This window comes from Magallana gigas, chromosome 10 (assembly GCF_963853765.1).
Source record: "Magallana gigas chromosome 10, xbMagGiga1.1, whole genome shotgun sequence".
In the NCBI taxonomy this organism is placed as follows: domain Eukaryota; kingdom Metazoa; phylum Mollusca; class Bivalvia; order Ostreida; family Ostreidae; genus Magallana; species Magallana gigas.
The window spans coordinates 1,802,028-1,813,849 of record NC_088862.1 but is presented as its reverse complement, the minus strand read 5'-3'; the positions used below and the strand labels follow the sequence as shown (position 1 = coordinate 1,813,849).

Genomic DNA, 11,822 nt, shown 5'->3' with positions numbered 1-11,822 from the left:
TCAATACATTGCAGTCTGAGGCTCATTTAGAGGGGTTGGTGTGGGGGGCGTAGCACTTTTTTTCCCCAAAATGAGTCCGTAAGTAAAAAAATGATTTAAAAAAGGTTTTCATAATAACGGGAAAATGAGAACTAAAGAGTTAAAATTATCTGTCATTCTTGAAATAAAACAGTTGTTTTTTAATTTAAGACTTCAATTTTTCCTCTTAAGGGTTTAATTCAAATTTATTAATAAATTGGGGAAATTATGCAAGTATAAGAATTATAATTTTAAACACACCTCTTTGTTTTTTCTTTAATTCAAAGAAGTAAATTGAGTAGATTAATAAATTAATTACTTTTGTGACTCTGTAAAATTATCGCTATTCCATAGGTTGATGTCATTGTATTCTTGAAGAAACCAAACAGTACGAACTGTACCCAGAGAGGGACCTATGAGTGTGGGGTGTGTCACTGTAATGAGGGGTGGTCAGGTGACAGCTGTCAGTGTGATCAGAGGGGGACAGAAGCGGAAGCGTGCGGGACAGAGGCTGGGTAATTATTCACTTAGAGGGGTAGAAATATGACAGATGTGAATATAACGTGCGTAATCGGAATCACGTTTCTTTGTAATTTTAAAGACAGAAAACAAGAAATGCAAGAATCAAAGACCGATCGCATTTTTTTTTAACATAACATATATTGTACATTGTTTGTACGTAGATAAGGAAAGAAAAAGAGAGGCATGTAAATAAAGTGGTGTCATTTTTAATTTTATCAATCTATGTTAAAAATTGTAAAGAATTGTTATAAAAAAAATAAACATCAACATTGATAAGTTTTGAATATTATTCTAAATCAATCAAATTAGACCGAAAATATCACGCGTGTTTAAAATTACATTTTTTTTTCTTGAAAAAATGTATAACATTAAAGTACTTGTGGTTCATGCTTAACGCAAATATGAATAAATTACCTCTTCCATTTTTTGCTTGATTTTCGTAGGAAATATCTATAACATTTTCCCTCTCATATATCTTTCAATTTTATTACTGTTTTGTTTACAAACCAATGCACATAAACAGTCAAACGACCAAACGATCTTTATATGTGTACACGTGGTAAACCATTAATTGAGTAGACAATGCTTCTTATAAACAGAGAGAATAATTCATATTAGCTCTATAGAAACTCACAACTCCTTCAAACTTTTATTAAGCGCTAAGCGCATGCGCAAGCGCTTATTAGGGTTTCTCAGATCTCATGATCTTTCCATGATCTTTCAATCAACGACATCTATCGGTAGTTTCAATCGTGGTTGCGTTCAATACTACAAATATCCAGACATAGTAAATATATTTGCTACAATCGAGTTTTTGTGAATTGAAGAGATTGGGTGCCGTTTAAGTTTCTATTCAAGTTAAAGTTAGAATTGTTTCGATAGAATATACATGTATGATAATAAGAGCAAAGTTCGCCGAATTGTGTAGGACAAAATTACGATTAATATTAACTTTACAAGAGAAAACGTGTAAGTTAACTTTTTATATACGCGCCCAATGATATAAAGTTTTAATTTAAGAAACGTTTATATGTTTGATACTGCACATGAAATAATTTTCAATTTTTCGTCATTTTCTCACTTAGCGGACACATTAGCAACTTAAGATTTAAAATTCGTGGATCTACCTTGAAATCGAACGCAACCTCGACAGCGACCTCTATCATGATGTAAACAAAGTGGGTTTCTATGATTAGTGTACAAGGTCTCATAAAATATCTCCGCGGTGAAATATAGTTCTAAAAAGAAGGTGTTTAAAGTTTTCATATTGTTGTTTAACTTTATTTCTTTTACACTTTTAATAATGAAATGCCAGATATAAACCATTTACCACTTAATTACTGATATATTCGATTTATAAATGATGAGGTCAAACCCGCGGAATAATACAATATTTACTTCGAGAAGGCGAGAAAAATCTTAAACGTGGGCGAACCTGAGAGCTGTTTAAACAAGACGAAGACAATTAAAGTAGGCGGAGAAAGAATCACCAGACCGAGAAAAGGTAAATACAATCATATATCTGGCGGTAAATTTGATTGAAGAGTACATACAGTGCAATTGCTTTTAAACCATTTTCAAAAGTAGTACGTCGAAGCAGATCTATTCGTTATCATTTAGACACTAAAATAATATGAGAGTATTTGAATGAGAATTTTATTTACGATTGTTTATAATGATATATATTTGAGAACATTGAGAGACTTGAGAATCATGAGATACATGAGAGAATTCTGAAACTCCAATGAGAAATTTGACACGACTTAGAATTTTGACACACATTTGAGATTGATGACTTTATGAGAGATTTGATGATACCCTTGATGAGAGATTTTATGAGAATTATGAGATTAACATGAGAATTATGAAACTTCAATTAGAATTTTGACACGACTTAGAATTCTGAGACACGCATTTATGAACAATGAGTCAGTATAAAAATTGTGAATTGTGAGAAACATACAACTTGAATTTTGACAAAGACTCAAAATGTAGATCAATTATGCTTTACAACAATGTTGTCTTTATGAGAAGTGAGAACTTTGATTTTGTATAATTAATATTGACACTGTAGAACTTTTCTTGAAACCTTGTTTAGATAATTCTAAAAAGGTCCATTAGTTTTGAATTTTGATTACAAATTCAAAGAATATAAGATTTTTGTAGATGGTGTATAATTAGTTTTTTTTTTATAAATTAGAAATTGATACTAGTAATGTAGAGTTTTATGTGTCCATTTGTTTCATCATTTGGCTAAATTATTCAAAATTTTTTAGGAATGACAGCTTAATCGATTATTTTAAAAAATATAACTGCGGGATATTATATGAAGCGTAATTTAATAATCAACATAAAATATTTGCCTGCCTGACGTTCAAGTTCCCTTTGTAGTCATGCCAAATGAATCCGATACAGTTGCAAGTATGCTCTACAGATCAGGACTAATTCTCTTATTTTGTGTCAACTTATTTATTGATTAGGATGATAATTTAATACCATTCGATAGTACACAGTTAAAGTATTGAAAGAAAATGGCTACAAATGATTCTCAGAAAAGAGTAGTTCAAGCTAATTTTAGTCAAGGGGATGTTTATTTCTCTAATGAATCCAGGGGTAAACAGTGTATGACAAACTGTGTTGTCTTCATAATGCAAAGTTGTTTGAAAAGCTTTGAAGATATTGACAGAAACGATTTGAATTTTACATTAGTGAAAGGTGATATTTTGTATAAAAAGATGTGTCAATATGGTTTTCTTCGACCAAATCAAGAACTTTTACAGTTTTCAGATTTACCAAAGTTTGTCAATTTCAAATGCGTTAGTTTCTCAATTGAAACTTTATCGACATTTTATGGAAACATGTCAGTCAATGGAAGTGTTGATGGTGTTGGGAAGAAGCTAGAAACAAGTTTGAATTCAGTGTTGTCATCTTCTTGTTCCAAACAGTTTGCCATCCTAATTTTCCATTCATCTGCAGTTGCAATCACTTTTAATGAAAGAAATGGCACATATGGAGTATTTGACTCTCATAGTCGGGGTTTGAATGGTTTGTGTGATCCAAATGGATCAGGTGTTTTAAGTACTTTAGCATCATTCCAAGATCTGTGTTCATTTCTTAGAAAACTATGTATTTCATTGTCTCTAACATCAACTTAAAGTCTTTACAAGAAGTTCAGTATGAGATTTGTCGAGTCAAAATAGGAGTTTCCAAAAAGCGGAAGAAAACTTCCTTAGATTTGGATACAGATGTAGATGATGACCTGAACATTACTCACTCAGTAAATGGCAAAACATGTGAACATGCTTTTGATATTGTAAATAGCGAATCATCATTGAATACGGAAAAAACAGAAAATGATTTCACTTTGAAGGATGTTACTGATGCAAGAATAGACAAAGTTGTTCAAAACTTTCAAAAGAAAGTTTGTCATGGACCCTGTTATATATGCAGTTGCTGTACACAAACATGGTTTAGGGAAAATGTTCATAAAGCCACTTCCCTCATTGGTTCATCAGATTTATTGCAAAACTGCTTACTTGGAATCAAAAGTGTGGAAAATACAGAATGGGTATGTAATACTTGCTATAGAAATCTAAAATCTCAAAAAATTCCATCCTGTTCTGTCTTCAATGGAATGGGGTTCCCAGAGAAACCCCCTGAGCTTGACATTACTGAACTTGAAGAAAGATTAATAAGTCCAAGAATACCATTTATGCAAGTCGTAGAGAAACCTCGTGGTGGTCAGAAAAGTTTGAGAGGAAATGTTGTCAATGTACCATCAGATGTGAATTCTACAGTTACATCTTTACCAAGAACTTTGTCAGATTCCGAAACTGTTCAGGTTAAGCTGAAAAGAAAGATGAATTTCAAGCACTCTGTATTGCATGAAGCAATCAGACCAAACAAATGCTTGAAAGCTTTAAAATGGCTTTTGAAAAACAGTTCATTATTTCAGACAGAAGGGATTAAAATGAATGAAAATTGGAACATAGAATCAGAAATGCATGAATGGCTAGGGTATGATGTGGGTAATAGTGAAAGTGATTCACATATTGAAACATTATCAAGTGAAACTGAACTGACTAATCAAAACAATGCAAATCATGATGATGACTCTGATGAGTGGACAGAGGATCCAAATTTTGAAAACAGGCTAACTGGTAGCACAGATACATTGCTTCATCCCGTTGATGTAAGGTCCTTGTGTAAAACCTTTTCATTTGCCCCTGGGAAGGTCAGGTACCACTTGGTCTTTTTCAAGACAATAATGCAGAATATTTAGCATTTCCAAGTATTTACTGTGGTCAGAAACGTCCCGAGAACAAAGACAGGCAAATGCCCGTGCATTATAGCACTATCTGCAAATGGGAATTGAGAAGTGTTGACAGACGTGCAGCTTGTTCAGTTCCAAATATTTTCTTTAAACTAAAAAAACTGCAAATCAAGCAAATTCAAGATCGAGTAAATTTGGCTATGAGAAAGTGTCAACTGAATGGGCAAAAAGTTACAGTAGGACAAGTTCTGAATCAATCAACTTTTGATAATATTGTGAGACTTGATGAGGGTTATCGTGTATTACGGCAGTTGCGTGGATCTCCAGCTTACTGGGAAAGTGCGAAAAGGGATGTTTTTGCAATGATAAGGCAGTTAGGTGTACCTACCTGGTTTTGTTCTCTATCAGCTGCTGAAACCAGATGGCCATCTCTTCTCAAAATTCTTGGACAACAGGTTAAACATGTTGAATACACCGATGAAGAAATTGCCAATTTAACATGGAAAGAGAAGTGTGAGCTTGTACAAAGTGATCCTGTAACATGTACACGATTTTTCAATCACAGAGTGCAAGTTTTCATTAGTGATGTTTTGAAATCATCAAATTTTCCATTGGGAAGAGTTGTGGACCATTTCCATAGGGTAGAATTCCAACAAAGAGGATCCCCTCACATTCACATGCTTGTATGGATTGAAAATGCACCCCTGTATGCAAAATCTGACAAACAAGATTTGGAGAATTTCATTGACACCCATTCTTCATGTCAAAAGAGAATTGATATCCCAGATCTCATCAATTACCAAACTCATAGACATGCTCGCACATGTAGAAGGAAGGGGAAAAATATTTGCCGGTTCAATTTCCCCCTACCTCCTATGTCAAGAACACAAATTCTTGAACCATTACAGGATGCTGAAAAGGAAAAATATCCAAAAATTGTTGATGAATATGAAAGAATTGCTTCTCTTTTGAATGAAATGAAAACTGGCTTTGACATGTCTTTTTCAGAATTTCTTTGTAAACTTGAAATTTCAGAGGAAATGTACATAATGGCTCTGAGATCTTCATTGAAATCACCAAAGGTTTTCCTAAAAAGAGATGTATCTGAAATCAGAGTCAATTCTTACAATGAAATGATATTGAAATGTTGGCAAGCAAACATTGATGTTCAGTTTATTCTTGACGCATATGCCTGTGCTGCTTACATTGTTTCATATATTTCAAAATCGCAAAGAGGAATGTCGAACTTGATGTACGAAGCTTGTAAAGAAGCAAGGCAAGGAAATAAAACTTTGAAGCAGCAAGTGAGACATATAGGGAACAAATTTTTGACTCATGTAGAAGTATCAGCTCAGGAGGCAGCATATTTGATATTACAGTTACCACTGCGTGTTAGCACTAGGTCATTCGCATTTATTAACACCAATCATGATGAAAACAGAACATTCCTTTTAAAACCATTGGATGTTCTGTCAGAACTACCCGAGAGTTCAACAGATATACAGTCAGATAATGCTTTGAAACGTTACCAGAGACGACCAAATGCTTTAAAAAATATCTGTTTGGCTGATTTTGTGTCACAATTCGATGTTATTTCAGAGAAAAAAAATGAAGGTAATCAGAACAAAGATGGTGATTTACCGGAGGATGAAAGAAATGAAGAAGACGAGGACATGCTTGCAGAACAGGATGAAACTGTAGATTCATTGCAAATGGAGTATCACATGAGAAATGGAACAATTCTTAGGAAACGCAAGACAAATAAAATAATTCGATATGTAAGATTTAACAAAGACCAAGATCCTGAGAACTTTTATAGAGAACAACTTATGTTGTTTTACCCTTGGAGAAATGAGACAAAGGATTTGCAAGGAAACTATGGAACATACGAGGAACACTACAAAAGAAAAGTTGAAATCATAAATGCCAATAAACTTAAATATGAGGTAGATGAAGGCATTATTGACATTGTTGAAAAGAATATGACAGATTGTGATGAAGAATTCCACGTGATTGCAGCAGAAGTGCAGCACAATGAAGAAGTTGACCAATATGAAAAAACAGATGATGAAAACATATTTCATGGGTGTTTCAACCCAAAAGATATTGGTCTCGACTATGACATTGGCCTTGATTTAGGCATAACAAGGAAACAAATCAGCATTTGTGATACACCTGTGAACTCACTTAGTCATAATGATTATATGAATTTGGTCAGAACTTTGAATGAAAAACAGAAAATATTTTTCTATCATGTATTACATAAAATGAAGATGAATGAAGGACCAATTTACTGTTTCTTGACTGGTGGAGCAGGTGTTGGAAAAAGCATTGTAACTACTGCTATTTACCAGGCTGTGACAAGGTATTTTGCAAAAAAAATCCATGAAAATCCAGATGATGTGAAAACTCTTTTGTGTGCCCCAACAGGAAAGGCAGCTTACAATATAGGTGGACAAACAATTCATTCTCTTTTCTGTATTCCTGCAAATCAATCTTTGAAGTACAAACCATTAGATATGAAGCAGTTAGATTCCTTCAGAGTCAAATTCCGTAGTTTGAAAGTTATTTTCATTGATGAAATATCCATGGTTGGAAACAAACTTTTCAATTACATAAATCTAAGACTTCAAGAAATATTTGCTACAGAGAAATCATTTGGTGGAGTAAGCATTATTGCTATTGGAGATTTGTTTCAGTTGAAACCGGTATTTGATGGGTGGATCTTTCAGAATTTGGTAGATGATTATGGACCTTTGGCAGCAAATCTTTGGCAAGACCATTTCAGGGTATTTGAATTGACAGATATCATGCGTCAAAAGGATGATAAAAGTTTTGCTGAACTACTCAATAGAATGCGCAAGGGATTGCATTCTTCTGCTGATATTGCCACTCTGAAAACAAGGTTAAAGTCACTTGATTCCATCCCATCTTCTTTGCCTTACTTGTACACTATTAATGCACAAGTAGATGAGCATAACATGCTAGCATACACAAATGCAGAAACCAGTAAAAAATGTACAATTTCAGCCATAGATACTGTTAGTGGAGATGTAACTAAAGACATTAAACAGAAAATTTTGTCAAAAGTTTCTGATGATCCATCAAAAACAATGGGGTTATTCAAAAATTTGCTAATAGTTGAAGATATGCCGGCTGAAATTTGTATCAATATCGATGTCGAGGATGGTCTCACTAATGGAACAACATGTTTGGTTAAAAAATTAGACTTTCGAGTGGAAAATTCACAGAGGTGCAGTATTATTTGGGTTGCATTTGAAAATGAAGCTGTTGGTTCAAAAGCACGTACAAAGTATGCACACCTTTTTGCTCCATATTGCAGTAAATCTTGGACTCCTGTCTTAGAAATTACAATAAATTTTAATGTAGGCATGTTTCGCTCTGCATATGTGATCAGAAGACAGTTTCCTTTGCGTTTGGCCTGTGCTAAAACCATACACAAATCTCAGGGGTCAACCATGAATAAAGCCGTTTTGCATTTTGGAAAAAGGAAGCAAGAGCACATGCATTATGTAGGTTTAAGCCGAGTTAGAAAATTAGAAGATGTGTTTTTATTAGAACTAAATGAAAGTAAGATTTCTGTATCAAAGAGTGTTGCTGATGAAATGGATCGTTTGTACTCGGAGGCTACTCTACACTCATGTTTGCCACTTTTACAAAATCTGAACGAGGATTTAAAACTACTGTATCATAATTGCAGATCACTGCATTTGCATATCAATGATATGAAGTTGGAGAAAAACTTGATATCAGCTGATATCATTGCTATAGCCGAAAGCAGACTAAAACCATCAGATGATGCTACATGTTATGAATTACAAGGATATAGCACCTTTAGATTTGATGATGAGAAATACATAAGTGAAAGGCCATATCACGGAATAGTTATTTATTCAAAGATCCCTTTCCAGAATATAAGAAGACTCCATATTATGGCAACTGAAACAGTGCTTTGTCATATAATTCACCGGGAAAGAATATTGCAACTTGTCTTCTTTTATTGCTCTCCTCAAAAAGCTTCACAGGGGTATTTGTGTCAGTACCTTCAGAATTTGTTTGAATTGCTTGGAACAGAACATCATTTTGTTATTATGGGAGATGCAAATGTTGACTTTTTTACACAGACTTGTTTATCAGAATTTCTCATAGACCATAAAGTAAGCCAGGTTGTTCACTCTGTTACAAGTGATTATGACTCATGTTTGGACCACATTTATACCAATATGATGTGTCCTTCTCAAATATCAAGTGCAACATTGGAGTCATATTACTCTGACCACAAGCCAATTGTGGCTTATTTGCCATATCATGATGATCATACTGATGAACTTGAATAAAAACAAAAACAAAAAACCTTGAAATTATCATGATATTTAAGCATTTTTTCAGTTGTCAATGTAACATAAACTCAGTTGTCAATATAACATTCCTCTTGGGGTTTAGAAATAATTTTTCATACCGAATCAGACTTGAACTTGACATAAATTTAAATGTCAGTTATTCCATTAATATGAAAAATCTGAGTTACAATCAGGTGTATATTAGTTAATTCGAAAAATATACATTTGCAAAAGAAACACTTTATTCCCTGTTAATTTTGTGAGATAAACTGTATTATCAATATAATATTTTTTTGTGCCATCAAAAGCTATTCTCTATCTCTTCTGACTTTGTTTCAAAGTTGAACAGTGACAATATTGTTATTTCTTTGTAGAATGCCATTCAAAAGCATTCTTGACCTCAAGGAGGAAAAATGGTATAACTGTCAAAGTGTTTACAAAAGGAACACATCACCAAAAACAACAAGAATGGGTGAGGGCAAGAATAGATGTACCAAATGCCTTAGAGGAATCTGCAGTTTAAATGATCGTGCCCACATCACCAATAAAGAAGGTTTCTGAAACAAAGACTTCTCCATGGAGATCCATTTTCTCTGTTAAGAGACAAATAATCAAAGTAAGACTATAGTAAAATCTCAATCTTTGACATTGATAGTAGAAAACAACATACATTCACAACATGTTGGTATTTTATTCATGTACATCTGAATTTCTCCATTTGTTTATTTTAGAATGAAGCCTCAAAAACTGTTACGGTTAATGGAACAACACATTTATTAGATCAATAACTCTTCAAGAAGATAACCCATGTACATTGATGTCACTCTTTAGACAGAACTTGCAGAACAAGAACAACAGATAGGGAATTCAAATCAAAATCTCCCATTGTCTGTTGAATGAGTTGCAAGATATGGAACTCTTAATTCAAGTAGGAACACTATTGTTTAGGTCAATTATTTGTTCATTGACTACATGAATGTATATATGTATTGCAAATTACAACAATATTATAACTGTCATTTTTAAATTTAAATTGTTTTTGTCACACTTAACTACCATATTTTTAAAAGATATACTGATAAAGAAAGTCAATCTGACATTTTTTAATATATATTTGCAATTTTCTTTCTTTGCAGAAAATACAACCACTTCAAATTCAAATTAGTGGACACATGGAAGCACTTAGGTCTACAATTGCAATAGGGCCATTAAAGAACAATCACTGGATTCAAACTACAGGGACATTACAGTTCAACTATAATCAGTAATGAAACAACATTATCAGAAAGTGACAACCATGCCTCCAGTCTCTCCTTCAATGAACCAAAAGATTATCTCTTGGAGTAAAATCCCAATTAACATTATTACCACACAACAAGGATCTGAAATTCTCAGTCTGAACATTGCATTTACTGACAACAACCACAACACCAATCTCAAATGAGAAGGAGATGGATTTCATACTGTAATTTCAGCTCTATTTATCAACTCAAAATTTTTTGTATACTTCTGAAAATTAATTATTCCCAATAGTTATGTAAAATTCTGAGGAAAAAAAATGTTTTCGAAGTATACACTCTCCTTCCTTTTTATATATGGTTATAACAAATATCATTCCAATTTTTAGAAAAAAACGTTTGTTTTTTTTAAATTTTTATCGTAAAGGATTTAAACAAAAATATATTCAAAATGTGAAAGAACATTTAAGCTTTTGTTGTGCAGCAATATTGCTTGTTGTGTGTACATGTATATTATATGAATTTTGCAAACATTTTCCATTTGTTACAAATTAAGACATGGTTAAACCTTATCTGCAATTTTTTGATACAATTGTTTGTCCATTATTGTTATCGATGAACAATTTTGTGACATGATTACTATTAAAGAAGTATTGTTATGGTTATTAACATCTTGCAGATTGGATTGTGCTTGTATTTAATTCATACCTGATGTACATGTGTTGGTTTTTAGTTTGTTTTGTTTTTTATCTTATTACATGTTGAAACCAATCTCCAGCACCATTAAATTTCATATTTAATTTTTTAGGCCAGCAAACAGATTTTTGTAATATTTATCACACTTAACTACATTTTTTTATTGAAGAAAATATGTTTTCCTTCATCCTAAAGACCCTCTACTTTTTTTTCATTTCTTTTTTCAGTGTCAAATAATGTTTTACATTACCATTGTAAGCATTTCTAACTTTGTATTCATTGTGAAATTCTTTGCAATAAAACTTGTTAAATCTCTTAAATTTCTTTCCACTTTTACCTCTACAAATAACTTAAGACCTGCATGCATTGTGCAAATTACTCTTAATTCCCTTTACAATTTAAATTAAGATATAAACGAAATAATAAATGCATGGCTAATAAAATGAATATAAATGTTTTCACCTGCACAAAACATCAATGTTAATCTGAGATAACCTAGAACATTGTTTATGAAACCAATAATTACCTTTTTGCAAATATTTTAAAAATTGAAACCTTTCATTTTCCAGTAAACATGGTAAGGCTGTCAAATCCAACAAAAAATGGTACACCTTCATTCTTTGACATACTTTATAGATTTTCTCTTTCCTTTAATTGTTGTTCAACAGCGTAGAAAATGTGGTACAGCAATAACTAAAAATTTGCAGGTTGTGA

General features: G+C 32.7%; 1 long non-coding RNA gene across 1 annotated transcript; it reads left to right on the top strand.

Moving 5' to 3' along the window:
• Positions 1-1,369: 1,369 nt before the first annotated feature.
• Positions 1,370-11,440, top strand: LOC105329114 (uncharacterized). Its single transcript, XR_004602969.2, has 4 exons — positions 1,370-2,044; positions 9,549-9,790; positions 9,906-10,102; positions 10,311-11,440. It is a non-coding gene; the product is annotated as an uncharacterized lncRNA (long non-coding RNA).
• Positions 11,441-11,822: the final 382 nt, after the last annotated feature.